This window comes from Antedon mediterranea, chromosome 6 (assembly GCF_964355755.1).
Source record: "Antedon mediterranea chromosome 6, ecAntMedi1.1, whole genome shotgun sequence".
In the NCBI taxonomy this organism is placed as follows: Eukaryota; Metazoa; Echinodermata; class Crinoidea; order Comatulida; family Antedonidae; genus Antedon; species Antedon mediterranea.
In genome coordinates this window covers 3568891-3583680 of record NC_092675.1, presented here as the reverse complement: position 1 = coordinate 3583680, position 14790 = coordinate 3568891, and the positions used below count along the sequence as shown (strand labels likewise).

The window sequence follows — 14790 nt, the reverse complement described above, 5'->3', positions numbered from 1 at the left end:
ATTTTGTATATTGGTATACGCATTGAGGGTGGCCTATTTATTTTCTGTGTAGAAAGTGATCATTTAGGGTCTTCTATTGATGAATGTATCAATCTTGTGGGTGAATAGGATTATTGGAATTTTTTAATACAGTGAATTAATGAACAAACGACGAAAGAGCATGTCTTCTAAGAAGAAACGAACTACACAGGATTGATGTTATAGTGCGTGAATAAATGGAACGAGCAAGTATAGTCTAAACAGCAATAAAGATATATCATAAAAACATATTGATGCTAAATAGCTTGATACTAGATATTTTTCGAGCATTAAAACAATATGAAAAGTGATTTGGAAAACAGGGTTACCCATGCTACAACAAAGTTTGTAAATTCCCTTATTTCCAACTGATTGCAAGTGTTATACACATGTAAAATTACAGTTACATGGACATCAACAATCTGGAACAACAAATTTCATCGTCAAATTTAATAAGTTGAAACTAATTTCAAAAGTATCGTATAGTAATCGATTAAAATTGCCAGAAAATCAGCAAAAGCAAACAATTTTAAGAATTAAACACGTGCCGTGTGATTGCTTAAGCGTGATTCCCACTAGCGACGCAACGCAAGGACGTAACGCAACGCAAGTGAATTGACCAATCACAAGCGATGGCTTATTCGCTTGTGATTGCTAACTGCTATAACTTCGTTTGTCATTGGTTAAAACGATTGCGTTTCGTTTACGTCCTTGCGTTACGTTCTAGTGGGAACCAAGCTTTATTATAGATATTGTCCTACATCATTTTATTAAATACTATGATGTCACCTATATAAGTTTCTATAAATAGAACTATTTTCAGATACAGAAGATACAGTTTATTTTACCCTTCACAGGAAATTTACATGTTCGCTGTCCAAGAATACAACAATAATGATATTGAAAACTTAAGTAAATGACTAGGCCTATTGATGCTTGCCCATTCTTTCATGGTTTTACGGTGTATTTTGTTGACGATTTTCTGAATCGACCACACCTATAACAATTACTGATGCATAATGTAGACGTGTTTACGTACGTTTGTGATACACTTTTCACACTGTGTTTGACGCAAAAAGTTTAGCATCAGATTAGCATATCGATATGTGTAGGCGCATGTAAACTTTAAAAAAAGTTGGACTATGAACTATTTACTATGGAATGTGGACTTTGAGTCAAGAATCTGATGTGACACAAATATTAATGTGACAGTTCTATTACAGGGGAAATACCATATGTAGGCCAATCATGAATAAAAGGGCAAAGTGGGCATCACAATGATACGTTGGATTGCGCTTGACTTAAACCATGCTTTCAAAATTATGCTTACCTTAACAGTGATAATTCGCAAACGAAAACTTACAATGGTAGAGATATATCAATATTACGGTACACATGGTATGACATGTAGGCCTGTTTTGCTATTAGACCTATTTAGTAGGCCTACGACAGTAACTGGACAAGCTTGGGCTGATGATTTCTAACATTGGAAAGTTCGAAGTATACCGGGTGCAAGCTAGTTCAGCTATAAATGATGTTGACGCTATGGTAGATAGACACCAGAAATAATGGCAAGAATGAATGTTTTATATACGTTGTAAACGAATGCGTATATCCACTTCAGTCCCTCAATTATCCGTTGATCGGCAAGTTGAATAAAGACAGGTCACGTGATTATAATTCCTTTTTTACAGATCAAATATAAAGAGTATTTTACAAGTTTTTTGTTTCTCTCCAGTAATCTAAATAAAAGCTTTATTTCGTCTCGTAAGCAAACCGCTATTCCGTGTTCCTCACAATGTTGGGTTAGCAGCCTAACCCGTTGTACATGCTATATAAATATTTAATAGTGAAATTATGTAAACACTGCAAGTCAAGTGTAACAGAATTAATTGTGAACCTTTGGAATTCTTCTACTTCCTATCAGGTAGAAATAGAAACACATAACTATACTTGTTTCACTTACACGTAAGGTCATAGTTGAAAAGAGGGAATGTTTCAACCATTGAGTTAACTCTATGTTTTTAACTATTAAGGTAGGCCTACTGCTGAACATATAAAAATAAAAAAACATAATCTCTACCAATATGAATATTATAATTCACTGATGCATATGCATTTCTCTCACTCGGGGTTGTGACATTTCTAGCATCTAACATTGTCGACACCCTCGTCAGAAGTTGTTTGTGCTTGTGTTCCGGTTTTCAGTTTGTCTGTACAGGTTAAAGGACGGTTACAACACTTTCTCCCAATATTGTAGTACACATTTGATGAACAACAATGTAAACTTGATTTGAGGGTGATCATTTAATATTTTAAACATATTTAAATTAATACTTGTATACATGTTTCTATCTAATCGTACAGTATTAAGTTCAAACTCTCAGAAAAAAATGTACTATACTTAGGAAACAGGCGAGCGAACTCCATAAAAGCAAGCAACCATAACATATCAAATAAAATATCCATGCTTTTGACAACTATAATATATCATTTCGCTGCTATAAAATTAAAAAAACATGGTAAATATAATTTAATATCGTAACTGTACTACATTGATTTATAGATATGTTATCCATAGACCATTAGGCTAATGCTACGACGAGTACGTAATCAGTCAAAATCGCCATTTATTCGTAAAATTATCTAATTTAATATCGAGGCCTTTGTTCCAAGTTGCCTTAACATGTGAACGGATTAGAACTGCTTACGTTCTAAAGATATGTGACACAATATTGTATAGTACAGTAGAAACAGATAGTCACAGAAATAGAAATTCTGTATGGAGCAACGAACAATGTCAATCATTCAATGAGATCCAATAGAATGTAAAAAGTGGGAGGAGTTTAATGGCAACAGCTCGATTGGTTGCAAGTATGTTTAACTCGATTTGATTGTTAAGCATCTATAATATGTTATTATTTATTGAAAGATGTTCCCTTGTTTCAAATTATATATTCATTCGAAAGACATAAAACCCAATTTGATGATAGAAAAAAGCAAGAACCAAACAGCTGACAGTTGTGACTCATCTTTTATATCAATCTCGTCAAACAAGTCACATTTTAAACATTATTTTTACACCTGCTCATACCACACGGGGTTCGGAATTGTGATTGAACATGCATTGAGGAGAAACTTTAATGTGCAACATGACTGGGATATCTGCCCAGGTAGATATCACATTCGTTCAGTGTAATTGAGTTGAGAACGTTGAACATTCAGCTTGATGGTTGACATGTAAAATAAGTGAATGCATTGTAACTAGGCTGGATTACGCACATACGATCGGAATTACTTCTCATAAAGCTTGGTTCCCACTAGAGTATTCACCCAATAAGTAATTTGACAAATCATAAGCGAAAGTGTTGATGATCCACCACTAGTGAGAAACATAACTTCTTTTACTTCTATTAATGGTTATAGACATCGATTCATAAATAAAATATTACGAACAATAATCAAATCTCTCGATAATCGTGCTCATAAAGAAAAACTAAACAAAAAAGAGACAATTTGTGTTGTGCAGGCCCTAGCATTCGTGCTTGGTTCTGGGTTCTTGAAGAAGGCCTATCATAATTAAAGTACACACGACGAGCAGGTGGCACTCCAGTCATTTGATCCCAGAAGATTAGTTCCTTCACCAGAACTATGAAGAGAGCCTATAGTTGATGATGTTTAGGCCTATTTTATCAACTTAAATGTTAAGGTGTTTCCTTATACTGTACTCACTGATTTAGTAGGTCTCAGAATTAAACATTCATACGTATTGTAAATATCGAAAATAGGTTGTTTAATTTGTTCCTTTTTCCTGTCATAGTTGAGTTTGTCAAATCATCACACCACCCGAATCAATTACGGGAGCTCTCTGAGCAGAGAGTAAAAATAGCAATAAAACCAACAAAAAACTGTATAATAAAGCTCCGTCTACACTATTAATATTTTAAAATATGGTAGTTCTAAGAAATCATCATTTTCATTTTGTTGTGACTTAAATTTGATAGTGTAGAGACAGAGCTTAAGTGTATTCTCGAATAACTAACTGGATTTGACATTATGTCACTTGATTACCTGTGAGACAGGGAAAGGAAGTAACCCCAACAGCACGAGACAAATTCATCATCAGTATCTAGTTGTCTAAAAGTTTGGTAAGTTTCCAACAGTAACTTTTAAGCCATTATTACGAACCAGGGACATTCCATGATAAATATTTTCTCTAGCTAAGCTTGATATTGATATAAACACGGCATAATATTCCTGAAAAGCATTAGGCTTTTTTTTTCAAAGACCCTTTAATGCTTTTGACCGCAAGAAAGTTGTACAAGCCGCTGTTGCTGAATAGTGAATTCCCCTTTTTGGTACGTACGATACGCGGGTGTGTGTCTGATTGGTAGACTCATGGGGTTTCACTATAATTTATTACTTGTGGTCATCCTTACTATTGCAAACTATGATATTAAGCCAGTCCTATTAGTATTATTATTATAGGCCAAGTACTAAGTAGGTATCAAATAAATGCCACTGCGTTTTTAATTTGTTGACGTTTTAGTGAAATGCGGCGGTTTCGGCCAAGGGGCTTTACGATGAATCATAGTAACTATAAGCTTTTATTTAAATCGACATGACAAATTGATCTTTCAGGTTATATATTGTTCATATACCTATTAGTATGCATGTGTACCACTATTTATAATAATCCTGTATCTCTTTTTAACAGCACTAAAGTTTATTGAGGAATTAGATTAGAAACCGGGTCGTGGTTAGATCGAATAAATACGGTTCACAGTGTTGCATTATGTTATGATGTCGGTAAATATAAACTATACTACTTCCCCAATTAAGCAGTACATGAACATTAATAGCTACATTTAATTCAATTTGAAAGTTAATAGATTCAAAATCTAAAAACATATACCTAACATTCCATTCTGTGATTCATAAGATTGGTAAATCACTTCACAGACTACAACATGCTTAGGCCTACTTAAGTAGGATGCGGGTATTTACAAAGGAGATCATAATATACAGTAGATCTAAATCAAAATAACCCAGATCAGCAATTATTCGTAATTGATGTCATTTGTATAACGGATAGGAGGAGATTGCAATTTTTAACAATTAGTGTCATCTTTAATGAAATCGAAATTAAACTTCAGTTTTCATCATAAAAAATGAATGTCAAAACGAAATTCTTCGCATAAGGTTACATTGATAACATATTATACCTGCATAGACTACACAGTTTACAAAACAGTATGCGCACGCTCAGAAAGTTATGATCTTGCACATATTGTTTAATTGCCGCGACGTGAAATCAAAAAGCTCCTATAAATTGCGCGGGGCACCGAATTATATGTATTCCTGTATCTTTTCATCATAATTAAGATACTATGTATCATCTATCTACCATCCTGTCTATATTAACGTACTTGAATCCCCGACTATGCCCCCTTAGGTGGTCCCTATCTACCTCGGTAAAAAACACTTCAATTATGACTTTATATTCCTAAAGTTGACATGAATTTCATATTAACAACAAGAGCCTTTCTATATTTAAATATTGTTTTTAAATCTCAAAACAAATAACTTGAAAACAAATTAAATTTGTTATTTAGTGTTTGTGTTAAATTATTTTCTAATAAAAAACCTGTAATTACATAAGCCAACGTAAACCCGGGGAGAGTTTAATCTGATCATTTTCTTCCCTGCCTATCAACAAGTACACGCAATGTTATGCTCTACTACAAGATACTAATTATTTAATAATCGAAGATAAATAGATATGGTAAGTTTAAACCCATGAGTTGCATCAATCGTAAATAACAACGCATCCAGTATTAGCGATTTCAGTAAGTTCAGTTTTAGTAAGTTGATGAAAGCACGATTTAAAAAAAGAATAGGCCTATACATTTGTAGAAAATGTAGCAATTAATTAATATAAATATAAAGCTTGGTTCCCACTAGCAACACAACGTAACGCAACCTACGTAACGTAAGGAAATGTCCGTCTGATAAATGTTTTCCCCCGCCAGCGTGAAATCAAACATGCGATGTTTGCAGCACTATTTCGTCGTCGGTTCCCACTTGTGATTACGCAATACAGCACTTCTCTGCGTTGCGTTGCGTCGCTACTTCCATATCTCAAGATACTCTCGTACCATGTATTACAGGATGAAATAATGTTGAGAGTAAGTTAAGAAAGTATAGGCCTACTTGCAGGTAAATACTGCTGCAGTTAAAGGTGCATGTAAGCTACATGTTAATAAAACATAAGTGTATAATATAAATTGTACAAATATAGATTGACAACAAAAATCGTATGTATCAGCGCAATTGAAGATTAAAGCTTAAATTGAGCCAGACGGAAATCACATCCTCGACTTGATGAAGAAGTTACATTCCGGAATTGATTTGTAATAGTAGGTCAGACTTTAAAAGAAGTACATGTGTCCAGTCAGTGTCTGGGATGACTTCAATAGTAAACACAATATTGACAAATTTCTAAACAATCAGTTACCTCTTTTGAGCCCCTTACGGGTTTGTTTTTCTTTATACAATTAAAATATTATGCACCTTTCAAGCATAATGTAAAGTTTGTCATTTCATTTTCTCATAGACACAACGGTGCTGTTGATGTTCTTCCATACAATATGGGGATCTTACGGAGAAAAGTTAAAGGTTATCGTCAAAAATGAAGTAAATTAATCAATCATATCTCATATAACGCTCCAGAGAGGCAACGCAAGGACGTAGGCGCAATGTTTTGGTTCCCACTAGAACGCAACGCAAGGACGAGCGAGTTGCAAATGACAAGCGGATGTTTGAGTGAATCAATTGCGTTGCGCTGACGTCCTATAAGGGAATCAATCATAAATGAGTTGACCAATCACACGCGACAGTTCGCACGATCCACCGTGTCGTGATTAGTCAATTTATTTGCGTCGCAAGTCCCACTATGACCCACCGCAAGAACGTAGACGCAACGCAAGACAGTAACAATACTCAAACAATAACAAGAACATTTTTACGAATGACGATTCCATAAATCACCAGTCATTAGTATGTGTCAGTTGACTAGTTATTCCTAATCTGTTTGAATTTGAATTATGTTATAGGATGATGAATATGTGCCATACGTGGAATTGTTATGGATTTTCTTCTCGGCATCAGCTGCTGTGGAGGCTTCAACTATTGTACAGATGAGCTTGGTTCCCATTAGCGACGCAACGTAACGCAACCTACGCAACGTAAAAAATGCCCTTCTAATAAATGTGTTTTCCCCCGGCCTGCGAGAAATCAAACTTGTGATTACGCAATACAGCACTTTGCGCGCGTCAATACGTCGCTGCGTTGCGTTCTAGTAGAAACCACGCTATAGGGACGACGTATATTCCGTTCCGTATTTCTGTTTTAATGCACGGGAAATCATTCACATACACCATTCCTATTGAGTCCACAACACAGGAGTAAGTTTATTTTAGCACCACTCACTCTTTAACTGGGTTAATGACAGCTAATTCCAAAGGTATTTTTAACGCGTCTCAAAAGCCCCGGTTATTATACTTAAATCAATTATTTTGTTATCAAAAAGTTGTAAAATAAATTATGTAGGATATGATCCACTTATACCACCTGTCCATCCAGAATCAATTTGAAGACAAAGTCAAGGTGATATATACAGTAGGACAACATTTTTCAGATGGCCTAAATAAAAATATCCTAGCAAGAAATGGTTTCACGTGGATACCGGGGATTCTATGCCTATAAAGTACTTTATGAATAGGGAAAAGGAATGCATCATGATGAAGATCAGAAGATTGATTAGGAAATAATAGAGGACTACCATGATAAAGTATAATAGAGATTGGTCTGATTTTCCCAAAGTATTCCACCACGGTATGTAGACAGACAGGTAGCCTATTACGTTTGCTATAATCAGGGAGAAACTGACTTTAAAGCGTGGTTCCCACTAGCGATGCAACACAAGGACGTAACGCAACGCAAGTGAATTGACCAATCACAAGCGATAGCTTATTCGCTTGTGATTGCTAACTGTCTATAACTTCGCTTGTCATTGGTTAAAACGCTTGCGTTGCGTTTACGTCCTTGCTTTACGTTCTTGCTTTATGGAGATCAAACTAAATTAAATTTGCCAAAATTAGTGGGAATGGATTTGGAGTACGTTGTACGTTTCCATTTTTTATACGTTTAGTTGATTTTATTGAATTGATACCGGCTCTATTTATATTATGGCAATTTATATACACTTAAAGCCATGCACTAAAGCACCTTCAAATCGAATCCCTCATCATCCTAAAACGTATCACTTTTAATAAACGGTTTATGATCTTACGGTCAAACATCAAATCTGACAATACGTTAGCATAATAGGAGTACCATGAAGTTCCACCCCCAGGGTGTAAAAGTATGATTCATATTTTGAATTGATATGTGTATTACCGGTAGTTAAAATTTTGGAATGTTTCCATAACGGAATAACCTTCATATTTCGGGGTCAGGTTTGATTACTTCCGATTTTTGATATGAAATTAAATTCGATGTAAAATCCTTTGGGTGAGAACTTTTCTAGGCTATTCTTTAAATCTGAATACATAATACGTTAATGTATTGTCAATGAACTCTTCAATGACAAGCAATACATCACTAACTTATCTCATACATAATACACACAAATTAATCTTATCAATACATTATCTATTATGTACCTAACAAGCTATGTGGCATCCAATTTAGTACCCACACTCAACATATTGTATACAGGTATATTGCCAAATGTTATTTAATAATATGATAGCAGGTTAATTATTTCCGTCCCTTTGTGTGTAGATAGGGACGTGGGCCCTGACACCAAGTTTAACCCTGAGTGATAGACCGACTAAAAGTTGAATGGGTGGTGAAGAGTCACATATCTATTGTAAGGCCTATTAATCTTGTATTGATGACACTGGAAAAATGATCATTGCTGTATCTCCATAAGACGATATTCCCCAGAATTTTAGAAAAATTATGTTAGTTTTATGTGGTCATACTAGACTAGGCTAACACATGTGATGCCGTATTACAGAATGTTCCTATTATACGATACATCTAGATACAGCACCCGAAAATCGGGTGGGAGAATGGTATAATTGTCATTAGCAAATGACCTTTCAAACAAAATTATTTACAGATATCGTAAATGACATAAACTAAAACGTTTACAAGTCAGTGAGTTATCGTTATCATGTGATGAATAAATGTTTATCACAAACTTGTCAATAAAAGAAATAAAGTTACAATGACATACCGGTATGCTTAAGTAAGTAAGTAAGTAAGTAAGTATAGAAGTGCGATTTGTACTTTGAGATCTTAAGCGTTTGTATTTGACATTTTAAGTATTCAGTATTTTCTAAATATGAATGTAGACAAAATTGGCCTATAAGATTAGTTTTATGAGAAAACTTACTTACAGAAATAATATAGCCTAACTGTCTTCAGTTCAATAAATAATCGAACTGAAAAGTTAGTTGTTTATAAAGCAATACTATGTCATAACATTTTCAAATGTACTACTGTAGGCTAAACATTCCATAGTTTCAATATTAATTCAGGTAATTAATAAATTATTTAAAATATTAACGATGACGTAATGCTTTGAGTTGTTTTGTTGATTGGGAATTCTCACGTCTACGTAAAAGGAAAGGAAAAGCATACAGGACTTCTTGCGAAAAGCGACTTATAAACACTGGCCAGAACATAGCATGTTGTTAATACTGGAAATGTTCTGTTTAAAGGATAAAATAAAATTACTATAGCTGGAACGCCACACATGTGACATTTTCATATAATTTGTAATTTCAAATTTCAGTCAAATATGAATGTGTATGATAGTGTCGTTATAGACACATGTTATTAGTCTGTTTTGGTCTGAATTTGATATGATAGTCTACCGACTGTAGTACGGTGAAGAAACAGCATGCGTTTGCAACATAATTCTGTACTGTACATTCAATAAATATGGTCTATACTTATACATGTTTCGTATTAATACCACTACTCGCGCATTAGTTTAGCCTACTTACAGTAAGTTCCGATCTTGAGAACATGAGGTGCGGTTGAGAGGGAACATGAAGGGATGGGATCTGGGTCATTGTCCCGCAAAAAACGGCACCTGGACAACATGTTCGGTAATCACACATGTAAAGATGGGGTAATAATGAGATTTAATACACTTGAAAAGGGTAGCCTAACTGGTAGACCTGAAACATGATTTATAAGTAAAAATTAGAATCTTGATGGGAGAAGGAAGGTTATTGGTGGAGAAGAATTGGTGCATCTATTGTATATTGAATACCAATGCATGTTGATGGCCGTTTGCAACTTCTTGGACATTTCTCTTTCCCTTGAATTAAGAACTACAGTTACTATCGTATCTATAGCCTGAATAAGAAAAGTAACCTGGAATAAAATCACATGCCCCTCTACATAATGTATCCTAAATACTGTGCTTTTCTATCAAACAAAATTGCACATTTCATTTAAATCTTAAATCTTACCTCAACTTATTTGATTCGATATTAACATTCCTCGTTGAGTTATTTGCTTAGTTCCAGAGTTCTTTGATTCAATGTAAAAGTAAACGAAAAGACGCCTCTTTACTCAACGAAAGTCAATTCCTTTCCTTTATTAGCGTCACTTATAGTTGCACGTAATTCCAAGATAGATTTGGCTTTTATCCATGAGATTCCAAGCCAAACACCAGGATCAGCTTCACTAACTATTTTTTCCAGACTTTTACATTAATATGCAAAGTTCAAGCTAGCATACATAATTACAGCAGAAAATGCAAGAAGGGGATTAACACATCGGGAGAATAGATTCCACTGGGATTGTAGAAGCCCAACTGGCCGTTTTGTTGATATACTTTGTGTATAACACGCCTCGGTGTTTTGATTCTTGTAGTCTGTTAACTCAACTAAATGCTCAATGATATTATAGCTGAGTTGCTAATACGGTTCTAAAAAAAGTTCATGAAGACAAACCTCTCAGTGGATTTGATTGGTTGGGTATTTTTAACGCTCTACTGGTTTTCAAACAACACAGTGAATTTTTATTTCCTATTGACTTCACTGCAACAGCAGATTCAAAGTTTCTCGTGATAAGGCGTCAAAGAAAATATTTACCAGCTTTATTTTAGGAATGGCTATAAATAAAGTAAAGGCGTATATATTTATCTATCTAATGAGCTTTAACATGACAGAGAATTGATATTGAAACGGTTAATGGTTATCTCTGCTATATTCCACAATACCAATAAAACATATCATTAAGTAAATGATTCTTAACGAATTAGGCATACTAAATAACAGTCCTACCTGTACCAATTAATTAAATAGAATACCTGTAACATACAGAAAGTGGGCCTATAACTCTTCTATTTATTTGCTTTGTTCCTAGGCCAATCCGCTGTCTCATTTGTACTTATGCAAGAACCTTCAGTCTGTCCCGTCCTTCAGATGGACATACAGTCGTTGGTCCCTTTTACATAGTACTGTGCATGTAGGTGGGTGTATTGGCGTGTTGGTTTATGCGCATGCGTATTTACATTATCATCTATACCAATCAAGCTCATGTACGAATACATTATTTGCCTACTGGAGAACATGTTTTGATTAAGCCCTTACATATTTTAAAAATTGTAGGAAATCATCTCGACGTGTGATGGTGGTCATCGTTGCTGCGTTTTGGCTACCTTCAGTCCGTCAGTCCGTCCGTGAGAGCAGTAATCCGAATTGATCGTCAGTAAAACGTATTCACATTATGTTTCTATCAAATTAACGCGCACTATGTGGTAGTAACTAGGACGTCGTTTATTAATTAATTATTATCTTCATTGCGTTCTATAAATAGGTTATATATTGGACAATATCAACGTCAATTTTAATTTGACTCAGCCGATTCCGTGTAACACGGGAGCTACTTATCATGAACTCCTTGTATTAGAGCCACGACTCTTAAACAAGCATCGAAGGTAAAAGAGTTTTTGCCATACCAATAAGTCAGCTTATTTGTCGATTCATTATGAGGAATCTGCCTAACCATTTGCTGGCATACTTTAGTTCAAATTTTCAGTAAAACAGTTTTAGAGTTTTAGAAGCAAAGACGGACAGAAATAACTGTCTTCGGTACAATGAAAGCGTGGGGAATAGAAATATTGAATGCTGGAAAGTGCATCCAATTATGTAAAAAGCGGTTGGGAATAAACTTATTTAAAACGCCCAAAAGCCTGTGTTGAGTTTAAGTAAAAACCGGCTTATCGATATTGTCAATGTGTTCATTGATGTCTAAAAAGTTGAGCCGGATACGTTCGGTTAATAAAAAACATTCTATTAAGACTACAGAATAAATATTTTACGATAATTTAGTTCCTAAGAGACCTGTGGCCAGTCAAGGTGTGGGCCTAGAGACGGCTACAATCGACTGTATAATTGGAATGAGGGCTAAGAAATGGACAATCATTAAGAATAGTCATGCTTTTCAAGCACATTCTAATCATTAACACAAACAAGAAATGGAACTATTTTCTAGGGATTGTATTCTAAATAAATATGTATGATTTTATAACTTGTTTACCTTTTACTATTACACACATTAGTCTAAGTTTCAATTTCTTATGTTCTGACACGGTGTACCTAAAAGAATCATAGTTAAAATCATTTGGTTGAAAATGTCCCAATTATTGATGTTTCTATAAGTCTAAACAACCTTATAGACTACTGGAAACAGTAAATTAGCTGTAACTCAATAATAACAGTCATCGGCATTTCTAATAACTTGACCAAAATACGTTGTCTATCTCCTAAACGTATTTTTTTCAAAACGGCACAACGTGATCTGTTTCTTGAGTTTAATAACATTTCCTTGCTAGACGACACTGTTTCCAAGTGAACTGTACACCATGCTAAATATTTCTGTAGTTGCTAATAGTTTCATTTTTAAATTTGAAAACAATTTGAAAACAGAAATCTAACAATTTATACTATATAACCAACATATTCGTACACAAAATATTACAATATAACATTATATATTATATTATTAGATTGTGCAATTGATTTCAGTTAATCTCCATTGGTTCATCTGAGATTAAAATACTGTTGGTTTGTTACCGTATTAATCCACTTTAGTTATTTTGAGATTATGTAAAATTGCTTATTATAATTAAGAATGTAGCGTATAATCTGATTCAGTTCCGGTAAATATCAATGATTTAAGAAATCCACAAATAAACATAATTTCATCTGGTTTTTTAAAATTTAAAAATCGCGTTGGGTAAGCGAAAACGCGTTTAAGAGACGTATATTTGTATACCGTAACGGTATACATTCAATTTTTTGAGGATTTAGCAACAAGAAATACTGTATTTGGCCATCAGAAATCACCTTTGATACAAGTACAGTAGGACTACTATGTATGAACTGTTTAGACATCAAATAGAGGTTAGTGTACCGTTGTACAAAATCTAGTTTATCGATAACAATTTTTATATCCAAAAAATTTATTCTGTACAATCATTAATAAAGCCAAATTGGTTATAATAGCATAAGTGCTCAAGATATGACTTTGTTTATCGCAAATATCTTTATTGTTAGAATCTAGGTCAAATAAAAGGAACGTATTGCACACTCAACATTGTACTGCTTTTTTACGATGCTATTACAAAGAAAACTTCTTTTTTTTTATAGCCAATCAAATCCATTACATTGATTTAAACATTCACTTTCTTAATAGAAGCTTATTATTTTAAACTCAGTAAAAGTACAGGAGAACCATACATATGTGAACCAGAGTTGCCTTTGTTTGTATGCGTTAAAATAATCGTTACAATTATTTTATTTTTACATTATCAAACAGCAAAGATGATTCGCCAACGAGCTATATTTGGACAATCACACTGAAGACATCAGTATACTCACACTCACCGTACACCACCCTAAATGAGTAAGTAAGAGGCAGGTGGGCCGGTCGTGGCCCTCTTATTAGCCTCCATCGTCTTCTGAAATTGTCTTTTAAATAGTATGGTTGTGTCAACTTCTAATGTACTGGCAGGGAGAGCATTCCATGAATTTACCACTCGTTGGGTAAAAAAACGACTACGGCAATTTAATCGAGCATTATTCTTTTTCAATTTATGTTTATGACACTTGGTGACGATATATTCAGACTTATGAAAAAGTAAATCACTATCAATAGCCATTAGATAAACCGAACCCAACCCTCATAATGACAAAATATGTAGAAGGTTGATACGTTACCATAATATTCCATGAGTAAGCTGCTCTTTTCATTTTGATGAAGGATGCAAAACGCTTCATAAAGTTCTCATGATAAAAGTCTCATAATACGGAGAGAGGCTGTTGTAGTGTTGTTGTATTGGGTTGTCAAACAAATGCTGTAATAGTTAAATGATTTGAACCAATGAACTTAGGACTGGTATGCAGGCATGTCAACCATCAAATCTAAACAGCGGCACGATAACAATGTAAGCCACATTTGGAAATAAACGTGTGTATTTTCAAATTAGATGTTAAAACAACAACAACAATTGAAGGGCCGATGTGCTGAATTTCTTTCATTAGTTTTATTATCGGTGTTCACAGCGTTGTTTAAAATTGTGTCGACGAAGTAAAGAATGGGATGTTTCTAACATCGAATAACAACGAACACAATTTGTCTATGGTTTAACCTAGGAAAACATCCGATAAAGAAACA

At 34.3% G+C, this 14790-nt stretch overlaps 1 protein-coding gene across 1 annotated transcript in view; it reads right to left on the bottom strand.

The window, feature by feature from the left end:
- LOC140052011 (uncharacterized) overlaps positions 1-10975 on the bottom strand; it is a 65043-nt gene extending 54068 nt beyond the window's left edge. Inside the window, exon 1 of the mRNA XM_072097382.1 lies at positions 10575-10975. The gene's annotated coding sequence lies outside the window, so the exon portion shown is untranslated. The remainder of the gene's footprint in view (positions 1-10574) is intronic.
- Between the last annotated feature and the right edge of the window lie 3815 nt (positions 10976-14790).